Genomic DNA, 26,653 nt, shown 5'->3' with positions numbered 1-26,653 from the left:
GCCTGTGGTAAGTGACAGGATGAAATAAACAAGGTGACATGGTAGGAGGTGCCAGGTACTGTTACTACCAATTTGCATACGGTAGCTGATTGGTCAGCGTCTGTCCTGTCCCCCTTCAACCTTGTAAAGGCCCTGAAGGAAGGACCCCTTTGTGCACTCACCTGACCCCACATGAGGGTTGAAAGGCAGCAGGTGCTCAATAAGTACCTGCTGAATGAATAGTAATAAGCACAGCCAATGCCTAAGAGCATGTGGACTGACTGTGCAGGCGCCAGGCTAAGGCATCTCTCAGTCCCCTTGCCCCACCATCCTTCCTCTAAGAAGCCATCTTTTCTCCCAAAAGATGAAGCCACAACGTGCTCTCCATACCTGAGATCTAGAAGAGATAAGATTTCCTCGTACACCCAGAGCCCCCTATTTAGCCTTATCTTTTCTGTGACCCATGCTGGGGGAGGGATGGGCTCTTAATTTTCCCTTCTTTCTCCCCCAAAGGAGTCCCCAAGAAATCAGCCCCTCAGTGAATGCTTGCTGAATGAATGAATGAATGAATGAATGAATGCAAACGTGCAGGCAGGAAGTATCTGGCTGGGATTACATCAGATGCTGCTCTGAGAGCTGAGGCCACAGCAAAGGCTTCACGGTTGTTTAGAGAAAGTCTTGGGTGCGAGACAGCAGCCTGCCCACCTGTTTCACACTCCAGCCATGCCACTTGCAATTGTGTACCAAGGATTTAACCTCTCTGTGCCTCAGTTCCCCCATCTGTACAACTGGGGGAGAGAGGGCTAATGCTGCCTGTCTCCTAGGGTTGCTGTGAGGACTCAGAACTTAATTCAATTCACATAAAGGACTTTGCAAGGTGCCTGGGGCACAGAGGAAGCACTTGATAAACGTTAGCCAGCATCTGTATGAAAAGGAAAACTTGTTAACAGGAAAGCCTCCTAAGTTTAAGAATAACAACAAATGTTTCATATGGTCTGCTTTTTGGCCAAGCAGAGAAAAGCACATTTATCCTGACTTTGGGATATCCAGCTTGAGTGAGCGAGCAGGCAGAGCAGCCGAGTGGAATTAGAGGTGAAAGGAAAATCCTTACATTCCGTCCTCTCATTGTCCCCAGCCACTCCATGCCCCCCCCCATGCCATCCAGGGCCCAGGAGCTCCCCGGGGCCTATCCCATTTCCCCCAGCAGCCAGTCTCCCACCCACCCACTCACCCCCAATTGTGGTTCCCCAGGCCCAGGCACCCAGCGCTGGACTCCTGGGCTGTAACCGGATCTGCCCCAGTCTGATCCACACCTGGGGCCCGCTCCCCTGGATGAAAGATGGTCTGGAAATGTGAGGGGCGTTATTGTCTGGCCCGCCCTGGTAGAGTGTCTGCACCCCTCTCTTGCTGGCCTCCCAGCACTGGGCAAGGAGTTTTCATTTCATACATCATCAGTCACATCTTGCCTAAGCGATTTCGACCAAGTCAGCATATGTCTCGGAGGCAATAAAAAGAAGAAAAGAATTCCGCTGACACACACATTCAGCAGGAGGCAGGGACCTCATCTTCATCAGCAGAACTCTCCTACCATCTGCCCAGACGAAGCTCAGCTGGCCTGGGACTCCCAAGGGGCACCCACACAGCCCAGGGATCCTGTGGGCTGCCCCTCTATCCACCCACCTGGCCAAGGCCTGCTGACCTGGGCCTCGGCCTCCAGCAGGGACTAGGGAGCCAGGAGTCTCCTCACACACAGACTTTAAAATCCTTGTCTGCAAAGAGCTCCGCCCTGGAGAGGAAATGGATTTAGCACACCTGTGATGGAGTGGTGCTCTCCAGGCAAATCTGTCAGTGTACTGCAGATGCAGACTGCTTGCTCGCTCACTTTGGGGGTTTCTTTGCACAGTTTTTTAAACACAGGAGGAGGATACTAAACAGCTTCAATCAGTCTTAAGTACACGTGGCAGTAGCCACAGTTCCAAATGGAAAACTCAGACACACACACACACACACACACATACACACACACTCCAGAGCAAGCTGATGGCCAAGGCGGGATTTGCATGGCCAGGCTAGGGGAAGCTGCGGTTGGTTTACTACTGTTCTTTCTTCCTTGCCTGGAGGAAATCTGGTTTGATTTTGAGCATTACTACTCTTGGTTCAGCTTTGGAGGGACCCCTTTCCTCCTTCCAGACATGAATGAGGGTGGCTGACAAGTCCAAAGCATTTCCGGTCCACGGGGCACCTGCCAAACCCTGTGCAACCTTAGCCCACATCACCCTCCAGCGTATTCTGCTTTTTGGGCCACAGAGAAGGAGCCTGCGGTTCTGAGAGTGACAGGCTCAGTCACACAGCTCATCTGCGATGAAACCGTCATCTCAACCACATCTGTCCACACAGCCCAGGCTCTCAGCCATCTGGTAGCCCTCGGCCACCTGGGAGAAGACCTTTTCCCATTTGTTTGATCCTAAGGCAATACTTCTCCATCCTGACTATGCAGGTGAATCCTGGGGAGCTGTCAGAATGCAGCTTTCCCCACAGCCAGTTGAGAGGGGTTTGCAATTCTGCACTTTGACCCAGGTCCAGGGGTGTGGATGTTGCTGCTCCAAGGACTGGCTGTGGAAGAGCCAGGCTCTGCATTCCTGAAGTTACAGCCAATTGCTTGAGGCTCCAACTTACAGCTTAACTATCTGCCAGCCTCTATTCCAAGTGATGGTCCTGGAAGATATTCATTATTATTATTATCCCCAGTTTACAGATGAGGAACTTGAAATTCACATACTTGAGGGAACCAGTTTGTAGCCACACTGCTGGGGACTGAGTGGTGACATGGAATTCTAACACAGACTGTCCGGTCCAAGGGCCTGAGTCCGTAAGCCCAGGTGCACACCAAAAGGTAGGGTTTGTCTTGGTGCTGTTTGTGTTTCCCAGGGCCAGCAGAGGCCTGGCACACAGTAGGTGCCTTATCAGTACTGATAAATCCCCAGAGTACCTCTGAGCTCCTCTTTAATTCCTTCTGTATGCAGTTAAAGTGTCTACAGGCACTAGCCAGGTAACATAAATACAGATACACAGGACTTGAGACCGGAGCCCCAAAGAATAGCCTTCTTATTAATCCCATTAATGGGGACCTTGAGCACTGACTCAATGACAAGAAGGAGGTACATGAGGCCCAGATACGATATGGAAACGTAGGGTCCAGGGAGGACCAGAAACCACCTTCCCATGGGTGCTGCCCTCCAGGAATTTGATGCCAATGTCACCAGCTAGTTCTAATTTTCAAGAGAAGCTGGGAATCTGGGTTTGTATGTGACAGCTTTCAATGTGTCACAGTGATTTGTTGGCAAATCACTCAGTTTGTTTTTTAACCATCGGACCAGAGAAAACCCATCTACCTGTCAGATCCTGGGAAAGGGGTTTACCCCGGCCTTACAGAGGGCTCTGTTGGGTTTGGGATACTTCGGCCTTCCCTGGCCGGAATCAAAGAAGCCCCGAGGCTGATGCCCTTCACACATTCCCATTTAATTCACTGTTAAGGATCACTGAGCGACAGGTTGAAAAGACCAGCCTCCACCCCACAAAATCGGACCCTAACTCTTCTCTTGCCTCCATCACTGTAATTATTCCTTTTCTACTTTGGGTTTTATCTTTATTGTGTCTCCCCTCCCCCTTTTTAGGAAAACCTCATTAAATAGATTAGTCCTGACTTGAAAGAAAGAAAGAAAGAAAGAAAGAAAGAAAGAAAGAAAGAAAGGAAGGAAGGAAGGAAGGAAGGAAGGAAGGAAGGAAGGAAGGAAGGAAGGAAGAAAAAAATGGGGGAAATAGAACAGATTTGAGCTCATCTTATTATACATAGGATCGGAAGGCTGATAAGAGTTAGGTTAGCATGGATGACCACTCCCTGATGCTGAGCACATTGCAGCCCTTACATGTCTCCCATTTTACAGATGAAGAGACGGAGGCACGGAGGTCAAAGAGCTCGGCCAAAACAACATAGCCAAGGGAGGAAATGCCAGCCTTCAGAGCCTGGGCAACCTGATTCTGACTCCCTTGTTCCTCCCAGCCACACCTCTCCATAAAGCCAGCCCACAGCTTTTATTCCCAGAGCTCACATGATGACTGGCCACTGAGTAAGGTTGCCAGAATTAGCAAATAAAAATACAGAACACCCAGTCAAATTCGAATTCCAGATAAACAATGACTAATTGTCCCCCACTTGGGACACGCTTATATTTAAAAATTAGTCACTGTTTATCTGAAATTCGAATGTAACTGGGCATCCTGTGTTTCATACCTGACAATCCCACATAGAGGGCTCTTCTGGGTAGAGCAAGAAGCATCACCTTGGTCCTGGGTTCTGCCTTGCAGTTAAATGCCCACCTCAGAGCCTTTGCACCTGCTCTTCCATCTGCCTGGAACGTTTGTCTGCCGATATCCACATGGCTCCCTCCAAGTCTTTGCTCAAATGTCATTTCACCATTGAAGCCTTTTCTGGCCATCCTACCAAAATCTCAGTGTCCCCCACCCTCCCTTTCCTACCCTCCTGGCCATGCCACCTTTTTCTCTCTAACACGTACCAGCACCTGAATAATGACCTAGTTTCACGTTTATTGTTCTTTGTCTCTCTGCCCCACTGCAATGCAGGCTGGCTCTTGATCTGATTTGCTCACTACTGTAAATAGAGCCCAGAACAGTATCTAGTATGTAGTAGACTCTCAACAAATACTTGCTGAGTGAACTCCCTGACAGACACCGTGGTTTCTGTCTGACTCAGGATCAGGAGCTGGCATTGTCACTGGCACCCTGTCATCGAGGTGCTGAGTGACGGCTCATCACATAGCCGCACCTCACTGGGGAGATCAGGTGGCATGACGGCCTTGACAGTTGGATACAGACTAGAATGGCCACCGTTCAAGTATTCAAGTGTGGTTGCCTTTACTTCCTCAAGGACTCCTGCCCCCAGACTAAATATCCCAGGGACACAAAACCCAAAAGCCAGCTTTTCCCATTTTTATCTATTGCTTAGAGTGTGTGCAAGCTTCGATGTCAAGTACTTTTTCTGTGAAGGAAAACACACTTGCAGACATGCTATCAACATAGCTAATACTCTAGGTCTCCAGGAAGGCTGTTTGCATGACCCCATTTAATCCTCACAACTCATTTGAAGTTCTTATCTTTATGCCCATTTTACAGATGAGGAAACTGAGGTTCAGAGACATAAAGCAATTTTCCAGGGTTACACTATGAGAAAGTAATGGAGTCAAAAAGAACACAGACAGCCTGATGTCAGTCTCCAAGCCCATTTCCTCACCTATAAAACAGGTATAACAGTGGCGCTGTCTTTCCAGGATGTCACGTCAAGTACTTCATGGGCTTGGGCAGGACAGGTGATAAACATGGGTGCCTGCCATAGGCAACTTAGTCCCTTCCGGAGACAGAGATGATTATACTAGAGAAGGTCACCGGAAGGCCACCATTTCAAGCTGGCGAGAGTGACAATGACATGGCTTAGAGCAAGACAACTAGCCAGATTTATCAAGTCATTCTCTTGAGTATCTGAAGTAGAAGATTCTGAGAAAATGAGGCTCGTTATGAGAAAATTGAGTAAGTCAAGAGGTAGAAAGTGCAGCCAGCATGGCCATGACAGATGATGAGCAAGATGGCTATAAGGCAGCTCATGGCCACGGAGTCCAGTGTCACAGACTGTGCTCTACAAGCCCTTGCATCACCATGCTCACCCACGCCTTTGAGGGTGGTGGTCTTCGGAGTTGTGCGGTGCACACCCTGAGAAGCTGTACCTGGCAAGCATGGGATTTTACTTTTTCCCTGATTCACTCATATATATTTACCTAGTTCCTACCATCAGCAGTCTATCACACCTTGAGGAAGCAGCAGTGGAAAAACATCCCAAATCCCCTATGTTCCAGGTGGGGGACACAAATGAGAAACAAGAATGCGTAGCAAGTGCCTCCAAGGAAAAGAAAGCCAAGGGAGGCTGAGAGCAGCAGGTAGGGAGGTATCTCTGAAAAGATGACATCTGAGAAGCCAGGCATGTGACAAACACAGAAAGGGGGTTCTTAGTGAAGGCATCAGCAAGTGCAAAGGCCCTGAGGTGAATCCCAAGGGCACCGGGCTACTCGACCTTCTAACTCCAGCTTTTCCCGAGGCCTGATGGCTCCCAGATCTCCAGATGCAGATGCCTTATGACACCACCACATTTCTTGGGGAGGCTTGATGAAGTACCTAATTCTTATAGCCAATAGACCCCAGCCTAAACTTCCAACCTGGGCCCCTGTCCCTGAGCAGTCCAGACAATGGGTGTTGCTGGGGGCTGGTCCATTTTTCCTGGTCTGAAGCTCAGCTTCCACATCAGACTCTTTCCAAGCCACCTCTAAAGAGTCCACTCCCAGTAAATTATCTGCAGTTGCAAAACCAGGAAGCATGATGTTCCCAGACATCAAAGAGTTGCAAAGATTTCGGTCACCTCAGACCCAGACCTCTTCCTGTAGCTGCTGTTTAGATACCAAGTCCGAGGTTTTTTTTGCCTTAAGGCTCCAATGAAGGGTAGAAGCTACCAACGCCTTCTCCCCACCCCTCCTCCAATGCCATAATTGGTGGCTTCCATGCCCTCCACTTCTTTGGCACTATGGCCCTGGTTTTGTTTTTGTGGGGTAATAGTCTTGATTCTCAAATGCCTCGTGGGAATTTGCTGGGGGTGGGAGGTGAGAACCAGAAAAATGAAAGGATAGTTTACGGGAGTTCAAAAGCCTCTTCATAACCAGAAAGTTTAATTTGTAGACATTTGGTTCTTTCATTTCCATATTTGAAGGAGAAGGAAAAAAACCTACTGAGTATGGCCACACTGTGGGTCCCCCTTCCCTGGAGGTTAGTTCAAGGCATCTGAGACTTGAGAAAGCCTTCTTGGCATGAAGCAGTAAACAGGCCAAGCAGATAAAACCAGCCTGTGTTTAAAAAGCGGGTCTGTCTCCGAGGCAGAATTTTTATAGATAAAACAACAGAACGTGACTCAGAGAAGTCATTTGTGACACTGGCCCCATGTGGACACAGACCTGCCGCAGGAGCCAAGCCCTCCAGCAGACGGGAAAGGTCAGGAATCTGCACTGTTCTCTATGTGTGGTGTCAAGCAGCCTCCTCGAAGGCCCGTTTTCTAGATGAATTTGATGTTGCAAATATCACCTCCACGCTTCTGCGGACCCCTCTCCTGGGACGCCCTTTTTCCTTCTCCCTGTTCATTAAAATGTTTGCGTGGAAAAAGGACTTCCTGGTCAAGTAGGTTTAAGAAATGAGCTCAAGAAAGTTAAACAGGTTTCTTCCTGGCAGGACTTCTCAGTCTCTAATTAGAGTTAAGTCAGGGGCCTATCCGGTGTTCGGGATACAAGCCCAAGTCAGCATGGGAGGGCCTCAGGCGGGAGGTGCTGGGTCCAGGGGCTCACAGGGTGACCTCTTCTCCGTGGCTCTGGTGCTCTGTCTCCCTCTTTCAACCTGGCATCTGTTTGAATGTTGGCTTCATTATTTCCTACCACAGACAGGCTTCTTCTGCAGGACAAGGGGACTCGGTGGCTGATTACTCCAGATGTACAGTGTCCGGGGTGCCCGGGGGGAAGAGGGGGGAGGAAAGGTGAACTTCTCCCTTTCACTTGCTCCCGAGAGAGGACATCTAGCCCTTGGCTCACTTCTTGGACCAGGGATGGAACACCTGGATTCCCTAGATAGGCCACCTGCTCACCCTGAGTCAGCCTCACCTGAGACCCATGCTGTGGGGCAGGAGCAAGAGCTCCAAAACAGGGGGTTGCTGTCAACAGAAAAAGGGGGGAAGGGAATACAGAATGGGCACACCAGCAGATGCTAGCACCAAGTCTTGATCAAGCATCACCTGAGCTGGGGCTCTGCAGCCAGATGCTCTGGGAACCAGCACTTATCACTCCACCCTCCAAGCTCTACCCTTGCTTGGCTGTTGGCAGGTCCTCAGCACTGGATGCCACGTGCCCATTGGTTTGTGAGGTCCCAGAAGATGCTCTGTACCACTGTTTTATGCTCCGTATCGGGACTCTGCACAGTCAGTGCTCAGTAAATCCCTGGCTGACAGAGGAGTTCGCAGAGCCTGCACGCCTTCCTGCATGTCTCCTGTCACAGCCTAGCTACGTCATGTCACTGCCATTCCTAGTCTCCTCTCCAGCTCCTCACGAAAGGCTGCCTGCTGATGGGTAAGCACACCTGCCTGGTCACTCAAGATAGCACCTGGCACAGAGTAGGTGAGTCAGGAAGTGGATGTCCTTTGCCAGAGGTTTTTGCTTGTGTCTTGGTTAGCTTTTCCCTGTCTTTGTTCCCACCCTTCATTCTAGACTCGTGTCTTCAAGAGGAAGGTTCCTCCTGCGAGGTCCCTCCTGTCTTCATGCCGCAGGTGTTTACTGAGCATCCCCACATGACAGGCAGGCACTGTGCTGAGAGCGGTGGGCACAGGAGCCAACAACATGGGCTTGTGGAGTTTCTATCCCAACGAGGGTGTCAGACAGGGGTTCCGAGAGACTAGGTGCTACTTCAGCCACTGTGCTCAGGCACGGCCCCTGGAGGCAGTGGGGAGGGGCTGCTCACATCACTGGAGAAAGGCATTCTAGGTCATGGGAACAGAAATGCAAAGACCCGAGGCAGGACCTGCTTGGTGTTTGAGGAGCAGCCTGAGGTCCCTGTGTTTGGAGCAGTAGAAAAGAGACGAAGAGTTAGGAGCTTAGCTCAGAGATCTGATCAGCAGCCATGTCACGGAGGGCTTTGAATGCCATTGTGGCAGAGACTCTATAATTCCCCTAAGATTTCCACCTCCTGATTTTTTTTCTTTTTCTTTTTTTTTTTTTAATATATTTTATTGATTTTTTTACAGAGAGGAAGGGAGAGGGGTAGGGAATTAGAAACATCGATGAGAGAAACATCGACCAGCTGCCCCCTGCACACCCCCCACCAAGGATGTGCCCGCAACCAAGGTACATGCCCTTGACGGGAATCGAACCTGGGACCCTTCAGTCCGCAGGCCGACACTCTATCCACTGAGCTAAACCGGTTTTGGCTCCACCTCCTGATTTCACACCTGTGTCATCCCTCCCCCTTAAGCATGGGAGAGACCTATGACTTACTTCCAGCCAATAGAATATGGCGAAGGTGACAAAAAATTAACCATCACAGAGGGTGAGAAAGCTCCATCCCAAGCCTCTCCAAGCGTGTGTGGTGGGTGAATTTCAAGTCCCAGTACCAGGGCACAGGGATAAGTAAGAGGTGGTCTATGTCTTTCAGGAAAGAAGAGAGAGCCACAGTTATTTCAGTGTGAAAAAACACTTTGGCAGAGAAGGACTAAGGTATCGCTCTTTTCACTTCTTTGCACAGCCTCCTAATTGCTGGGAAAATAGGCATTAAAATTGATTCCATGCCAAAACATGTCATCTTGCCACCCTACTCATCATTCAAGATGCCCAAGAAGGTCGGAGATTTAACTTCTGACTTTTCTAACACTAAGTAATAATCACTTATTAGGTACTTAGTAGGTGCCCAGCCCCAGACTCAGTATTTAAATTGGTAGGATAGAGTTTGGCTGCAATGTAATAGAAACTTGCCCATAGTAGCTTGACCAAAAGGGGGTGGGGGTTCTGTGCAGGAAGTATATATGTAGGGAGTCCATGGCTGATGCAGCTTCTCAGAAAAGAATGCATCTTTCTCCTCCTCTTCCGCTCCCTGCACTGCTGTCCTTAGCCGGTGGTCTGCTTCCTCAGGATTGCAGTGTGACTGCTCCAGCCCCAGGCATCACTGCTCCTTCTGGGCAGGATGAAGGAAGGAGGAGGAAAGACATGGTGAAACAAGAGCCTTTCCTGGTCAGTCACCTTAGGCACCCTTAGCTGAAAGGGAGACTAATCAGTGAGGATTTTTCACTGAAACAATGTGGATTCTGATACAAGGAAGGAGGGGAGGGGAGAGGAATGGATACTGGGTTGCCACCAGCAGCAGCTGCCTCAGCAGATCACAGGCTTAATTCAATTCATCTTCCCAACATTCTTGTGAGGCACAGAGAGTTTGTATCCACTAGTTCAGGGTTCAGCAACTTAGGGCCACTGGCCACATTTAGTCATCTAATTAACTAAAAAGTGTACTTGGACACAGCAACAGCCACTTGTTCCCAGGTTGCCTATGGCTGCTCTCATTCTGCAATGCCAGAGCCAAATGGCTATGACAGAGATCGTGGAGTCTGCAGATAAAAAATATTTACAATCTGACTCTTCACAGCAAATGTTTTATCGGCTTCTGCATTACATCTCTGCCACTGTGTGTGGAGGGTGGACCGGCAGCAGCATCACCAGGGCAGAACCTCAGGCCCACCAGGCGTGCTGAGCAGAACCTGCCACTTGCCCACCAAGTGAGCATGCACAACCCATAGAACCTTCTTGAGTTTCCATTCTCTCACCTAGAAAATGGCCATAATTCTTTCTCTGCTATCTCCCTCATGTTGCCAGGAAGAATCAAGGAGATAATCTATGGAAAGTGCCATATAATTCCTTAAGAAATGGAAGCTAATCTCTAGTGTTGGCCTCCATGTCAGCCTCATAATCTACATCTCTTATGAATTCCTCTGGGGACAAAGAAAGACAGGCTCCTGTCCTCCCCCGGCTGCTGGGTACCAGAAGAGGAACACTGGTGACATCAATCTGGGACTGAATTCCCTCTGGGGCTCTTATTTGCTGTGACATAGTAATGCTTCTGTCTAATTGTTCCCGTAGAGCTTTCTGGCTAGTTGTTGGGTGTTTGCACATGAGGGTCCTCCTTGAGCCTCAGGAGGCACATTTCCCCCAACCTGTTCTTGGACTGCTTTTGTTTAGATCTACTTGGGAGTCTGAATGAAAACGGTCCTGAACTGCCCTGGGCCCCACACAACAGCAGCCCCCAGCCCCATGGGCACACCATTCTGAAAAACCGGCCGAGGAAGCCAGAGGTCAAACAAGATGAGCTTCTGAACCTAGCCATCCCTAAGAAATTTCATCTTTGCCAATACAGAAAAAAAAAAAAAAAGAAAGAAAAAAAAATTAAAGGGTGGTTTTTAAAAAACAAAACAATTTAAATAACTTCTTTTAGGTGGTCTACTCCAAAGAATCGGTGGCACTGAGTTCATCTGATGTCCCAGAAAGATTGCCACTATGTCCCATCCTCCGCCACACACAAACAGCTCCGCTTTGGGGTGATTATCTCTGTTTCTGGAAGGTTCTGGAGGTTCACCACAAATGCCCCCGCCTGTTTGGAGCTTCTCAGCAGCAGAAAATCACCAACCGCAAAGCTTCCAGGGCAGGCATTTAAAGTCAACCCAAAGACACTCCCCTTTCCCAGGCTCTGCCTCCGAGTGCTTCTTCCTAGTCCAGCTGCACGCTGCTCCGCTGCTCCTCCGGAGCACCAGGCCAGGGGCTCTTCTCAGGGCCTCTGCGTGTAAATACAATCACCTTGAGCTTGTGCGGGGAGAAGAGAGCTCCAGTTACCGGGGGCTTCGAAGGCTTTTAATAGGAAACATTTGTGCCAAAGAGACAGGCCTCTCCCGTGTTTTGCTTCAGCTGTAAATTATCTGCTCTGCGGATCCATCCAGAACCTCTGCGAGGCTGACTGGCGCGGCGGGGCCCAGATTGGCTGCTTGGCGCAGATAGGTTTTCAGCTGCTGCACCCAACCGGCAACCAGGGGGACAATAAGAACAGAACTTCTTTTGTTCGGATTAAACTGTTTTTAATGGTCCCTTCTAGGCTGGGCCTCAGTGGAAGTCTCAACAAGGCCACTCATTGAGACGTCCTTGAAAGAGCCAAGTGGAGCAGAGCACTGGAGCCCTCGGGAGGGGCTGGCGGCCCTTTGCTCAGCCTTGGTGGTCCTGCCGCCAAGGAGAACGGGCTATTTTATTTGTTGTCTGAGATAGAAAAGGGAGGTGTGGGCCAGACCAGGACTGTCCCACAAATTTCCATAATTAGCGCCTGCAAAGCGTTAGACACACACACACACACACACACACACACACACACACACTTGCGTGCGTACGCAGAGTAACACCCAACGTCATCCTGAAGGGACAGTGGTTCCTAAAGTCTGAAAACCCAGAAGCTGGTAAAGCCAATCCACTAAATGGAACATGTGCTCCCTGACCCAAGAACTCGGACTCATTAAGGGAGCCACATTTCTGGCCGCCCTGTTTTCATCTGGAAGCCTCGGGAACCCCTTTGGTTCGTGCCAAATCTGGAACACAGAAGGGAGAAACGGACTGAAATGTACCAACCACAGGGCACAATGTGCTGCCTGCTAAACACCCCTTTAAAACCCAAGGTCCACAGTGTTCATCCTCTGAAGGTGTCCCAGGAGGCACCTGTAGGATGTTGTTTAGGTAACAACAGGAAATAGGAGGTAGGAAACCAAAAGCTGTAATTTTTCCTTTGGGAAAAGTTCCCCCCACACACACACTTTTAACTGTACACATGCAAGTGAGATTTTTGAATGTGCTAATTTGATCTTTTCTAAAGCACACAGTTTGGTTCCCCCATATTAGTGGAAGTCGACATCACGGGTTCTCAGCCAGGGGCAATCCTGCCACCCTGGGAACATGTGTCAATATCCAAGGGCAATTTTAGCTGTCACATCTTGGGAGCGGGGTGCTATTCATATCTGCAGGGTAGAGGTCAAGGGTGCTGATCAACATCCTACAACTCACAAAACACAACAGAGAACGATCCAACCCAAATGTCTGCAGTGCAGAGGTTGAGAAACCCAGGCGAGTTCCCACCCCATCGCAGATTGGAAGCAACTGGATGCTCGTTCAGCTGGAGGCTAGGAAAGATGGAGCTGCTTTCTGACTGGTGGAGGGAGGCGTAGCTTCTCTCTTCGTGATGCATTACAACGGCAAGAGGACTGCGGCTCTTTGAAGCAAGGGCTTTGGGTAGTCGTTATTTGGCACTAAATCATCTTAAATTGCATGGGAAATGGAATACAATTCAAGTTGTATTACTAATCAATCTTTCAGTGGAATAAATCATGTGGAATGATATTCCATTAAATCTGTAAGTAATTAAAGGTCATGAGGACTTTGTGGGGAAAATTGTGGACTTTTATCACGTCTCTCTCGTGCGCACCTCCTCCCAAAAAACACACCTGCTTCCATCACAGGGGACTGTCTGGAGGCAGAGCGTGTTTATGATTTGACATATTGATTTATTAGTCATGTTTCTTTTCCTCCAAGAAGTAATGAGAAGGAGCTGATAGAGAACTCTGAGCAGAGAAGAAGAGGGTGAAACTTGGGATCCAAGCCCCAAGGTTTGAGTCTTGGCTCTGCCAGCTGTGTGACCTTGCGTAACCTGACTCCCTCCTCTGAACCTTGGGTTGTCTCATTTGTAAAAGGGAAATAATTATAGTTCCTTTCTCCTAGGATTCTTACCAAGACTGAAATGCAACCATGGATGTAAACTGCTCTCTCACTCACTGCCTGGCCCTGGGAAGATGTTGGCTATTGTTATGGTCCAGCTCTGACCCTCTGCAGGTTCTGCGAAGCCTGGAATAATAAGGTCTCCCTGTCGTGTGTTTTTGGAGCACCCCATGTGATTATATTGCTCTGCACCCATGTGATTGTATTGGCTCCAAAGACATTTTGAGAATGTAAGCTCCATGAGTCTACAGCAGGTCTGTCTCAGTGCCTGGCACAGCACACTATTAGCACTCAATAAATGTTTATGTAGTGAATGAATGACAAAGAGAACATTTGGTCAATGTCAAGAGCTGGGATTTCCAGTTCTTTTTCTACAACTTCCTAGTTGTGGACTTGGAGTAACAAAAGAAGCTCTTTCCCTTCTGCACACCTAATCTATCTGCTGGACCTTCAAGATGGAGTCAAACCCTACCCAGTTCTCCCACCTGCACCTGAATCCAGGCCAGCATCACCTCTGCCTTGATGGTAGCTGTGTGCCCCCCCAACCCCTGCCAGCCTTCCCCAGAAGCCCATGTCACAGTCCACAATTGACTCCCTTCTGGAGACCCTTATCCTGATGTTCCACCCACCTTGGTCTCTTCCTTAAACATCACCACCCAGATCACCCTATTAAAGTAACCCCTTCTAGACAGAAGAGAAACAGTTCAGAGATGGAAGATGCTGACGATGCCTCGCCATACCAGCTGCGTGTTGCTGAAGGATGCCCAGGACCAAACCAGATACGGTTGGACCTGCATCACCACCATTTGTCCACCATCCAGATCTGAAATATCATGGCTGACATGTACACATAAGGAACTGTTTGACATTGAAATTGAGATTCAAAAGAATTGTTGGCCCAGAAAGGAACTCACTACAGACTGATTCATTTGCCTCTCAGCATAACCATTGGTTTGTCTCAGTGTCGGTTCTTACAAGAGTATTTCTTGGATCACATGATCTCACACATCTAGAGGAAATAATGAACAACATAAACTGATGAACAAAAACAGACCCAGAGAAAGAGAAGCAGCGATCAGACTCTCAAAGCTCAGAGAGAAAGTAGGGGAGGGTGGGGGTAAGGGGGAGATATCAACCAAAGGACTTGTGTGCATACATATGGGCCTAGCCAGTGGCCAGGGACAACTTTATATATAATAAAGTAGCCCTTCTACTCTGCAGCATTACACACTGAGGACTCTGCCCCCAAGTTAGTCAATCTCGAAATCCATTTTAGTAAAAGTTCCTCAGGAAGCTGATGACACCACTCCTCAAAATGAGATCACTCCATCACATCATATCCTCTGGTTTCCCTAGGTGCCTGGCTTTGCCCTCCTCTCACATCAAGTAGCTTTTTGGTTATTAGAGTTCTTAGGGACGTTTTCCCATCATTTCCCTCTTTATGGGTGGCATTGAGGCTAGTGGCCAATCTCAGACTAACTGAAATCTGTACTTTATCTAGGATCAAGGTCCAACCCAACATTCCCTAATATCACTTCAGCTATTACACATAACAAACACTAAGGGATTATATACTGTGCTTCCATTTTCTTATCAGGCTGCACTTCTTTATGCATCCAGTAAACCAACTCCCTAAGAGCTGGATCCAGCTCTCAATCCCATTGGTAGCTTTATCTTTGTAGCTGATCACAGCACAGCTGCTGCTCCACACCAGGGATGACCACATGACCACCCAGGAATCAAAAGTCCCTCATGTCCTGTCCTTTCATCCTTTCTCTTCTCAAGTCACATGTTTCTATAAGCCAGGGCAGTTCTAACAAATCCCACCTCTAACACCAACTATGATCTGTTCATACTTCAAATTTGTGTGGGTTTTGTCCCACACTGATCAATTCTCCAACTCTCTGGATACCAATTCAATTCTGACACTACCTACCAGGAGCTAACGAAAACCCCAAAGGTTAAGGGCTCCATCCCTAAAGACTGCCCCACATCAGATGCCAGTTGCAAGTCCTGGGCCTCTGGTACTTCTGACCAACTAGCTGTTAATTGGGGGTTCCCAGGATCCCCACCATTCCTCAGGCTCAATAATTTTACAAAGGAAGTTATAAAAAATACAAATGAAGAGCCAGATGAAGCTTCTCACCAGAAAACGTACCTAAATGAGAAGCTTCTATAAAGTTGGGGAGCATCACCACCCCAGTAAGTGATGTGTTCCCCAACCAAGAAGCTCGCGAACATCATCATTCAGGGTTTTTTACAGAGGTTTCATCACATAGATATGATCAATTATTATCTCAATCTTTGGTCCTTTCCTTCACTAAGACTGGGGGATGGGACTGAAACTTCCAAGCTTCTAATCAAGATTTGGTCTTTCCTACGACCTGCCCCCATCATGAAGCTATTTAGGAATCTTCCAAGAGCTGCCTCATTAAAAGAAAATAGTTTCCTATCACTCACAACATTTCAAAGGATTTAGAAGTTCTGTGTCAGGAACCAGAGGCAAAGACCAAATATTAGAACAAAAGATGCTCCTATTATCCCTATTACTCGGGAAATTCCAAAGGTTTTAGGAGTTCTGTGCCAGGAATGGGGGATAAAGACCAAATATATATTTCTCCTTATATTACAGCCTTTCCACCCCCTTATCTTCCCTTCTGATAATACCATTATCTATAATACTTTTTACTCATCTGCTGTATGCTTTATTTTTCTTTCCATGGGAGCAGGGACTTTATCTCCCTTATCTCTATATTCCAAATGCATAGAAGAGTGCCTGGCTCATTTAAAACAAAACTCAATAAGTACTTACTGAGTGAATGGATTAATTTAAATAATTGACTATTGATTAATTAATAGTGAAGAGTCTGAATTCTGAAGCCAGGCTGCCTGGGCTCAAATCCTAATGGCTGCACATTCTAGTCAAATGTGTTAGGGCAGTAGTCGGCAAACTGTGGCTCAAAAGCCACATGCAGCTCGCGAGCCACAGTTTGCTGCTCTGTTGACAAATGAGTTTGCCAACCACTGTGCTAGGGTATGTAACTTTGGTCACGTAAGCCTCTGTTTCCTTATCTACAAAAATGAGGACAGTTTTGCAAGGATGTTATTGCAAGAATGAAGCAGTATCTACAGTACATGTCAATTTAGCCCAGGGCTAGAATCCTGGAGAGAGTGACTCCTTGTAGAATGAGTTAATGTCTTTTATTAGTACAACACTCACTCAATACACTTCCACGTTCTTTCCTTTCAACTGATTCAAGCAGAAGAACCTTATGGGATTACTAGTGTCCCAGTGCACGGATTTGTGCACACTGAAAGGAAATTCATTAGAAGAAATATTTTAATTTCGCTATTCACCCTTTCTCTATAATAGAAGTGTCAACCAAATTCATGATCAACAATGATAGATCAAAACACACACGTGTGATTGGCACAAGCGAGAACTTTAAATATATCTCACAATGTGAGAGTCAACTTAGCCTTCTATAGATATAGAATAAACTTGCTTAATTAGACCTGCTTTCTGATTTAGCTAAACTTTTTCCAGCCCACTGAAGCACCCCAACTTCTCTTCAGGTAGTTGTCAGCAACACAGCAGTAAATATTAATGCCAAGCAGGATATTATTGTAGATCATGCAGAGAGAACAAAGAATAAAATATTTAACTGCAGCAGTGTTTGACTATATATTCTGGGCAATAAAAAGACCTAAAGTCATTTTCAAGGTCCACCATTTTTAAAAAATATTTTTTATTGATTTTTTACAGAGAGGAAGAGAGAGGGATAGAGAGTTAGAAACATCGATGAGAGAGAAACATTGACCAGCTACCTCTTGCACACCCCCTACTGGGGATGTGTCCACAACCAAAGTACATGCCCTTGTCCAGAATTGAACCTAGGACCTTTCAGTCCACAGGCCTACTTTCTATCCACTGAGCCAAACCATTTTCGGCAAGGTCCACCATTTCTTATTTCATTTCAGTCGGGTCAAGTTCTAAGCTTTCTAAATATCCATTTTTCCAGCTAATGGAAAGAAAATTAATTCCACTGAGTTGCCTATCTACTCCGGGACTTCTGCGAGGATCAAATGAGATGAGACATGGGACATTTGGTTACAGTGTAAAATGTATGCAACTGGCTATAAAGTAAGTCATGTTCCTGGACTGAAGAAATCCAAGGAGGCTTGTGGCTAGGGAGAGGAAGCAGGTATTGTTTCATAACATCATTACCCAGCACCCAAAGTAACCATTTCCAGGCTGGGCTGGGCTGGGCTGTGGGTCACATTTTGTGCTAAGGGGTCTCAGCAGCAGCTGCAATTTGGGCTGTTGCTCGAGGGTGGTGGTGAGGCCTGTGTCCCACTTGAGGGAAGCCAAGCGTTACCTTATGAGTGCCAGGTCCAAGTGCCATTCCTTTGTAAATAGCCAGTGCGTGTCACAGCAGCTCCTGTGTGAACATCTTCCCCCTGGTGGTCAGTGCGCATCATAGCAACTGGTTGGATGGACACTTAGTATATGAGCCTTTCATATATATAGATGATTCTCAACCATTTCTGACCTTCTAAAATGGCAGTTTCATGGGTCTAAATGGGTAGGCAGGACAAGTATATTACTGATCTTGTACCTAAGTGAAATCATGGTCAAGCAAAAGCCAGGGACCGTCCCCAGGCCACACAACCAGGAAACACTGGAGCCGGTCTTAAATCTAGAACTTCTGTTCAATGTTCTAACTGGGACACTTTGGGCCTTTAAAAAAGTTGGCATATGATGCCAAGAGAACTTCAGAATCCCTTTGTTCTCCCCTGGGTGCAGGAAGGAGGCATCTGCTAAAACAGTTGCCAGCAGGAGTGGGGGGCAGTAGAGGGAGGGCCATGACAGGGACCACCTTCCAGCTGAGCAGGAAATGAACTCCTGTGATAAGAGGATGAGTTCCTACCTAGCCCCCACGGGAACCCCATCCTCTAAGCATATCACACGTTTTCCTTTCTTCCCTTCCCCCTACCTTTTCCCTCCCTCCCTTCCTTCTTTTCATCCTTTTTACCTTTCTTCCTTCCTTCTCTTCTTCCTCTTCATTTTTTAATTAAACAATGACAGGATTCTTTTTTAGCAGTTTCACAAGGAGTGAAATCGCTTAGCAACCTTAATTATTTTCAACTTAATAACTTGCTGGGAGCGGGGAGCGGAGCCCCCAGTGGGTGAGAGCCCTTGCTGGTTAAGCTGCTCAGAGGCAGGCTCAAAGCTAATGAAGCGTTCGACCAAATACTTCTCATATTTTCCCTCTCCCTGGTCAGTGGCTTTGTTTGGAGCGAATCTTTTTTCTCTCCCTGATAAACAGGACTGACTACGGTTGACTACAACTTTTGCAGCTGGCTGTAGCTTCAAAGATTGGAGGGTTTTGAATTCCAGGCTTTCAAAGTACTTTCTAAAAAATTTTTGCTCTCAGACACACCTATAGGAGATAGTAGAAATATGAATTTCATCTTCAAATAAAAGAGGACTTGGGAGGTGTGCTGCAGGGAGTAGTTATCAGTGGGGTCAGACCAACGTGGACAGTTTCCAGTGGACCATTGCAATGCACTGAGCAATGACAGAGAGATTCCCGTTGCCAAAATCCAGCCCACTGCTGCCAAATAATCACAGGAAACAAGAACCCAGCCCTGACCGTGAGCCCCTAATGGAGACACAGAGTCATGAAACTCAAGCCACCCTAGGAGGAGGTGTCAGGATTACTGAGGGAGAAGCTGAGGCAGAGAGAGGTTACGTAACTCACCTTGGGTCACACAGCTCCATAATGAAGCTGAAGCCAAATGTGATTTGCCTCCAAAGCTGCCTGCCTCCCCAGAGTCACAACACATACCAAGGTCTAACACTGTGAGCAAGCAGCTATAAATCAAGACCAACAAAATACCTACTTTGAAGTGATTCAATGAGATAAAGGGCATGAGATTCTGGTAAGGGATTTCTTAAGAAAGATTTGTCCATTTTCCGCCTGTTCCAGCTGGCAAGACACATCTATAAATGCCAACGAAAAACAATTCAGACAGGTTAGGGTTCATATTGAGCACTCCTCTTGCTTATTGGTCATGTGATCGTAGATGAGCCATTTAACCCTGAGTCTCAACTTTCCTCATCTGGAAAATGGAGCTAATGGCAGTGCATGACCATGGGGTTGTGGTGAGTATTAAAGAAGAAAGACAAGGAAGTACTGGATAAATGTTATCTATATATTAAAAAAAGAAAAAAACAAAAACAAAAACAAAAAACCAAAAACAGTAACAAGCCAGCGGAACCCAGAGGCTGGCTGGTACAGGAGACCACTAGTGTCTTTACCAAAACAGGAATTTCTCGACACAACCTGAAGACTGCCCCAGAGTTACTTCACTGGTATTTGCTTTGTGCCAGGCAGTGTGCTAAGCTCTGCCCGTGAATTCACCCAAGAACGTGGCTAGGATTCTCTCACTTAACCTTCACAACAATTCTGGAGATAGCTTCAGTGTTAAGGCTGTGCAACAAAGCCCTCCCCACTTCCCAAGCCCAGCTGTCCATCACTCCACTGTGGTCACTTCCCGACACATTTCTATCTGCTAGAGGGGTAATATCCACTCCTCTGTGCCCCTGCTGAGCGGCCTAACACCACACTGGACAGCACATCCCTGATCCCTTTGTTGCTTAGAAATGATTTAATAAGAAGACTTTGAGGAAACCTCTGAGGTTCTTCTACAGATACTCCCTTCACAATACAGCCTGCGGCGTTGCTGTCAGAGGTGAACGGGGGTCAGGGTTCTTAAAAAACACACCAAATCCCACCAATCAGCCCAGCTGCAACCTGTGCAGACATGCCCCCAGCCCCAGCCCCAGCAGAGGAGAAGCAAATGCTGGATTCCTGCAGCCCCCCCCCCCCCCCCCCCCAGAGCTGGTGAGATAGTCCAACTTCAGTGGGTCAGGAGACCCAGGGGCTCTGTGTCATGTTAATGAATCATTTTAATAGAGGGTTTTAACAGACACACTCATCACCTTTTGTGCAACCAGGCTTTCTTTTTTGTTTGAATTAAATGGTTAAGTAGGTAATAAACTCTTATCAGCCCCACCACTGCAGGCTGGTGTGCTCCAAACCGTCAATCATCTCGGAGGTTATTATGGTCTTGATAAATGAACAGTAAGCCGGTTTGGGGCCTCTGTCCCACAGGAGCGAGGAAGAACAGCTGGTTCTCTGAGCCAGCTCCCACCCATTGGGCCCCCACTCCTCTCCACCTTGGCTGCAGTGCCAGCCCCAGGATAGGCACTTCCCTCTTCCTGCAACCCTTGCCCTCTCTGTCAGTTACACAAAGTCCTCTCATGTGGCAGACACTTCTCTAGTCCTGGGCAACCACAGAGAAGGAGCCAGATGGTGGCACCCTCATCTCCACAGAGGGCAAGGGCCCCCAGGGGAGCCAGTGACCCTCACAGCGCTTGATGGTGTGATGGTGAGCCCCAGGAAGGGGCTGGGCAGAGCCTGGCCCAGGGTCCTCTGTGAGGAGGTCAGTTCATCTAGGAGGCAGGGGGCTCTCTGTACCATGTTTCCCAGAATCCCCTTCTCTGTGGTTGTGTGAGGAGGGTTGCACTCATTTGCTAGGGCTGTTATAACAGGGGACCAAGGACTAGGATGGTTTAAAGTGACAGCAATGTATTCTCTCACAGTCCAGAGGCCAGGAGTCCAACATGAAGGTGTGGGCAGGGCTGTGCTCCTACCTCTTCCAGCTTCTGATGGCCCCACGTGTTCCTTGGCTTATGGTGGCAGCACTTCTGTCTCTGCCTCCATTTCCACATCCCTGTCTTTCTTCCATGTGTCTGAGTCCAAACTTCCCTCTCCTCCTGAGGCCACCAATCCTCATGAATTAGGAGCCCCTCCTCTTATGTGACTTCATCTTTACATGCATCCACATCAGCTTATTTCTAAATGAAATCACACTCTGAGATCTGGGCTTAGGGCTTCAAAGTATCTTTTGGGGGGCATAACTCAACCCATAACAGGGGGCCCTGTAAGAAAGACTCCTGAGTGAGTTTGGAGCAGGTGGAGCACAGAGTGCTGAGGCTCACACATGTCTCTCACCTGCCGGCTGACAGCTCTGGCACCAGGTGACCAGCCGGCCTGCCACTAACCCTGCCCCATGGCTCCTCCTTCAGCTAAGACTCCCAAACAAAACATGTGTCCAGCTCCTGGGCTGTGGGATCCTCATCACCATGGTCAGGGAGAACAGGAGAGGGCACAGGTCCAGTGTGTCCTGGTGAGCTCCAGCCCAGACCATGGGTTCCGGCACATTCCTGCTGCTCCCACTGCACATCCACCTTCCCTCCTGAAGACTGTCCTCCAGTCCTCTAGACTGCAAGTGCCAGCAGCTTCCCCGGCCTCCTAAGATCCCTTTCTGTTCTGTGTCCTCCTCCCAGCCGCTCTTTCAGAGGAGGCCCTGCCGGTGGAGGAAGCAAGGAGCACCTGGATGCGGATGTCCACAGCCCTTAGCCAGTGACCGAAAGCCCCACCCCCGCCTGAGTGCCAGTCACAGTGCCAAGCTCCCTGCGGGATCCTGAGCCTGGCTTTGTGGCTCCTGAGCCTGGTGTTGTACCTGAAGCCACCCACTTGGCTTCCTCCCACCCGTTCCGCTGGGTACACGTCTTCAGTAGCACAGCACCATGGACACATGCTTCAGAGAACTCTCACAGAGACATTGTGCCATGGGTTTCCAACAGCAGGTGGAGAGCAAACTGACAGTGCTAGTTTTGAGAAGCCCACACTGGGGTTATCAGTGTGTCAACATGTGTGCCTTTTGAGCAGCTTCTCCATCAGGCCATCCGTTGGGGTAGTGGGGCCACATGGGGCTGGAGGACTGACAAAGGAGACACCTTGACCCACAGGACCAGTAGGTCCAGTCACACAGGTTGCCCCACCTATGGGAGAGGTGAGGCCTGAAATCAAGTCCACTAGCTCTGGTGGGAGGAATGGGTGGCTCTTCTTGATTTGAAAGTAAGTTTAGAGTTGCAGTCAAGTTGCAAAAACAGTAGAGTTCTAGTATATCACTCACCCTGCTTCCCCCAGTGGCAACATCTCATACTCAAGCACAGGGTATCTTTCACAAATTCACAAATTCAGCAGCTGGGCTCCACCCAGAGTGGGTAAGTCAGGGACTGTAGCCACAGGAAAAGGTAACCCTACCTTGTCCCCAGGGAAAACGTATTCCAGGAGGAAGGAACAGCTTGTGCAAAGCCCTCAAGTAAGAAGGCCGGCAGGTGCAGCTGGAGCTGGGGTGTGTGGGGACTGGAAGGGAGTGGGGAGGGGGTTGTTGGCTCCAGGTCCACTGTGCTGAGCAAGAAGTTTGCACTGACGGTGCAGGGGATGTGGGGTGCCTGGCCCAGGAGCTTGCTGTCTTCATTCCAAGAGAGTAGAGGGAGTAGGCAGGCAGAGGGTGAAGATGTGCCCAAGAGGAGCCACACGGAATCCACAAAGCTGGGTGCACAGGACCCGTTCCCAGGGAGGGAGTTACATTCTAGCAGTAAAAGTAGTGACCTAGTCACTTGAGGGCTTCGCAGGCCACTGGGGGGAGAGGGGCAAGCCATCCCCTCTCTCCCCCAGGCCACTCCCAAGTCCAGCATCTTCCTCGGCCCCCCTCCCCCCTCTCTCCTGCAACCATCCTAACTGCCTTCCTAAATGGCCAGGAAACCATCCCTCCCCCCAGGTTCAGGTCCACTCTCTTCTTCCTGGAGTTCCCAAAGGAGTTGTCTCTACATTCACCGCTTAGTCACCCACATCCCCCTGGGGCTACCTTCCCTCAGAAACAAGTTTGTCTCCTTCCTGATCAGCCCCCAGGGGAAGTCTGGGCGTGTGGGAGACAAGGTGCTGATCTAATTGGCTGAGTAAAGCAATTGACACTGAGATGTGAGCCACTGATAGGCTCACCTGGAGGTGGGTGTCTTCAGGCCACAAAGGGAGGCTGAGGAGCCCAGGCCAGTGTGCAGTGGGGGGACCCCAATGGGAAGGGTACAAAGGTGGCTGCCCTAGTAGTGCTAGGAACTGCCAGAGGGGCCCACCTGGATGTCACCCAGAAGGGGAAGGGTCACTCCCATCTTGCTTCTTCACCTTTGCAGGGATTCTCTGCCCCCACCCCCTTCCTGCTAAGGGACATCAAAGCCTCATCCTGAGGAGTCCTGCCCTTCAGTGGGTGGAACTCTGCTGAGCACTGTGCCCAGATCATCCTAGCCACCCCACCCCCACCCCCAGACCTCCAAAGGCACTATCACTGCCAACCACTAATCACACCAAATCAACCACCAACATACGCAGGAAATAACTGGGGAGAATGTCACCTGAACAGCCAGGAACCCTTTGGGTGGCCATGGAATTCTTAAGACTATTTTCATGTAAATTTTCTTTCATTTGAAAATTAAACAGATGTCAAAATCCCAACTCCCCCTGTACCAACTGGTGATCTTAAGCAAGCATTTAACCTCTCTGGGGCCTTGGTTTTCCCCATCAATAAGGTGGGAAGTAGGTGCTCCTGCCTCATAGTGGTTGTGAAGATTACAACAGGTGAGGGCTCAGAGGCTGAGAGCTCTGGTCCTCCATGCCCTGCTGGAGATAGCGCTCCTAGGCAGGAGCGTGTGGATCCCATCTTACTAGAGGTCAGTAATGGAATACGACTCAAAATTTAAAACACATTTTTTACCAACTGTGTGACCTCAATTACTTCACCTCTGTGCCTCAGTTTCCACACTTGTAAACTGGGAATAACAGTGACTGTTCCAGAGATTGCTTTTAAGGATTAAGTAATGCGTGGAAAGCACTTTAGACAATGCCTGGGACCTAATAAGTTCTTGATCAATATCATATCTATTATAAAAACAAATCTATTATCTTTTCTAATTCCAATGTTAATTTATGATTTTCACGTGTCATATAATATATGCATGAGCACATGTAATAACAAAGAATTTGAAACGACCTGGGTATCTACCCACAGGGGAGGAGAAATGTATTATAAACAGACTCTTTGCAGGAGTTAGAACAGAATTACTTGATTTGAAATTATGTTTAAGATGTGCCTAAATAAATTTTTTTTTTTAATTAAACAATATAAAGTTATTCCATTTTTGTTTAAAAAATACTGTCAGGATATGCCAAAAAAGTTCTAAAGGTATTTTCACAAACTATTCATTTCTGAAAGAAGGATTTTCTTTTTACATTTATGTTTCAATATGTGATTTATGTAATCTAAAAAGAATAATCCTATCTAACAAAAGAGTAATATGTAGATTGACCATCACTCCAACACAAGATGGCTGCCCCCATGTGGACATAAGATGGCCACCACAAGATGGTCAGCAGGGGAGGGCAGTTGGGAGGCACCAGGCCTGCAGGGGAGGGCAGTTAGGAGTGACCAGGCCAGCAGAGGAGGGAAATTGGGGGCAAACAGGCTGGCAAGGGAGCAGTTAGACATCAATCAGACTGGCATGGGAGTGGTTAGGGTGTTATCAGGCTGGCAGGCAGAAGCGGTTAGGGGCAATCAGGAAGGCAAGCAGGTGAGCATTTGGGAGCCAGCAGTCCTGGATTGTGAGAGGGACGTCCAACTGCCCATTTAGACCTGATCCTGGTGGGTCTAAATGAACAGTCGGTCATCCCTCGAGAGGTCACAGATTGGAGAGGGTGCAGGCTGGGCTGAGGGACACCATCTCCCCTCCCCCATCCCTATCCCCCATGCATGAATTTTGTGCACTGGGCCTCTAGTCTATATATATAAAGAGCCTGGGTCTGTAACATCCAAAATGACCAAATGGACCACCAAACACCAGAAGTCAGTCCTGCAGTCAGTGCTGGGTCACCATGCACTGCCTGCCGTGCTATGGGCGCTCTGGCAACCCAGCACTAATTGCCAAGGGGGCTTCAGATCAGGCCTGGAGAGAGAAGCAGGATCTGATCTGCAGCCAATTAAGGACCTAATCTAGATGAACTTCAAAGGCAGATCCTAAGGTGGGGGCTGAGGAGGGATTTTAAGGACAACAGTTGTTTAGTGTAGGGTGTAAGAAAGCAGTTCAATTTTTTAATGACTAGTTTGGCAGTATAGTGCATATGGCTGGCTATCAGTCCAGATATAGGGATTATGTATTTTTGTCTGCCAAGAGCATCTCCTACTGCTGAAAAAGGCTCCCCACCCCCCATTTAAGCAATCCTATCCTATATAATCTATCTATACTATTAAAAGGGTAATATGCTAATTAGACCAGGTAGAACGGCCATCTTCTGGACATCCAACTTCCTTCTGGACAAAGCCATGGTGGTGGGGTCTGAGGCAGAGGCCAGCGGGAGAGGACAGTAGGGAGCGAGACCAGGCCAGCAGGAGGTTAGGAGCAATCAAGCCAGCAGGGCAGGGCAGTTGGGGGCAAGATAAGGCCAGCAGAGGAGGGCAGTTAAGGACGAGATCAGGCCTGCAGAGGAGGGGAGTTGGGGGCAAGATCAGTTTGGCAGGGGAGGACAGCTGGGGGCAAGATCAAGTTGGCAGGGGAGGGCAGTTGGGGGCAAGATCAGGATGGCAGGGGAGGACAGTTGGGGCAAGATCAGGCCAGCAGGGGAGGGCAGTTAGGAGCAATCAGGCAGGCAGAGGGGTTAAGGGCAATCATGCAGGCAAGCAGAGGCAGTTAGGGGCGATAAGGCAGACAGGCAGTCAGACATCCCCCAAGGGATCCCCGATTGGAGAGGGTGCAGGCTGGGCTGAGGGGACCCTCCCCCCACACACATACATACACACAACACTCCATGCATGAATTTCATGCACTGGGCCACTAGTATAATAAAAACACACTGACCCAAGAGCAGCCGTAACTGCATTCCTCAGAGGAGAGCAGAGGCTGAGCTGCTCAGAGGGGGTGAATGACCCGTGTAATAGTCTGACTCTGAAAAGGAGGGAGCTTGCCTCCAGGGTCAAATTCCACTGCAGTGACCTGGAAAGGGCTGTCACAGTACTTTGCAAAAGGAACCTTGGTGCATCGAGTGTGACTGACGTAGGTGATCTGTAGGCTGGGCTAGGATATGCTTTGCTATTCAAAGGTGCAGGCAGGCAAGGAATAAGACCTGTAGTGACCTGTGTCAGCCAACTGGCCACCTAGAGAGGCCTCCTGGCTGCTCAGACCAGGGAGACTTGGGCTCTGAGCTGACAAGGCTCTTGCACCTAGGGATATGGTTGCTTCAAGGTGAGAGAGGAAAGAGCAGACAGGGACAGAAGGT

General features: G+C 48.6%; 1 protein-coding gene across 1 annotated transcript in view; it reads right to left on the bottom strand.

The window, feature by feature from the left end:
- Positions 1-14,586: 14,586 nt before the first annotated feature.
- ZBP1 (Z-DNA binding protein 1) overlaps positions 14,587-26,653 on the bottom strand; it is a 244,968-nt gene continuing 232,901 nt past the window's right edge. The window contains exon 8 of the mRNA XM_084886786.1: positions 14,587-14,597. The gene's annotated coding sequence lies outside the window, so the exon portion shown is untranslated. The remainder of the gene's footprint in view (positions 14,598-26,653) is intronic.

This window comes from Pipistrellus hanaki, assembly GCF_964339955.1.
Source record: "Pipistrellus hanaki genome assembly, chromosome: 6".
Classification (NCBI taxonomy): Eukaryota; Metazoa; Chordata; class Mammalia; order Chiroptera; family Vespertilionidae; genus Pipistrellus; species Pipistrellus hanaki.
The sequence above is the reverse complement of the archived record's forward strand: the minus strand, read 5'-3'. Positions and strand labels throughout refer to the sequence as shown.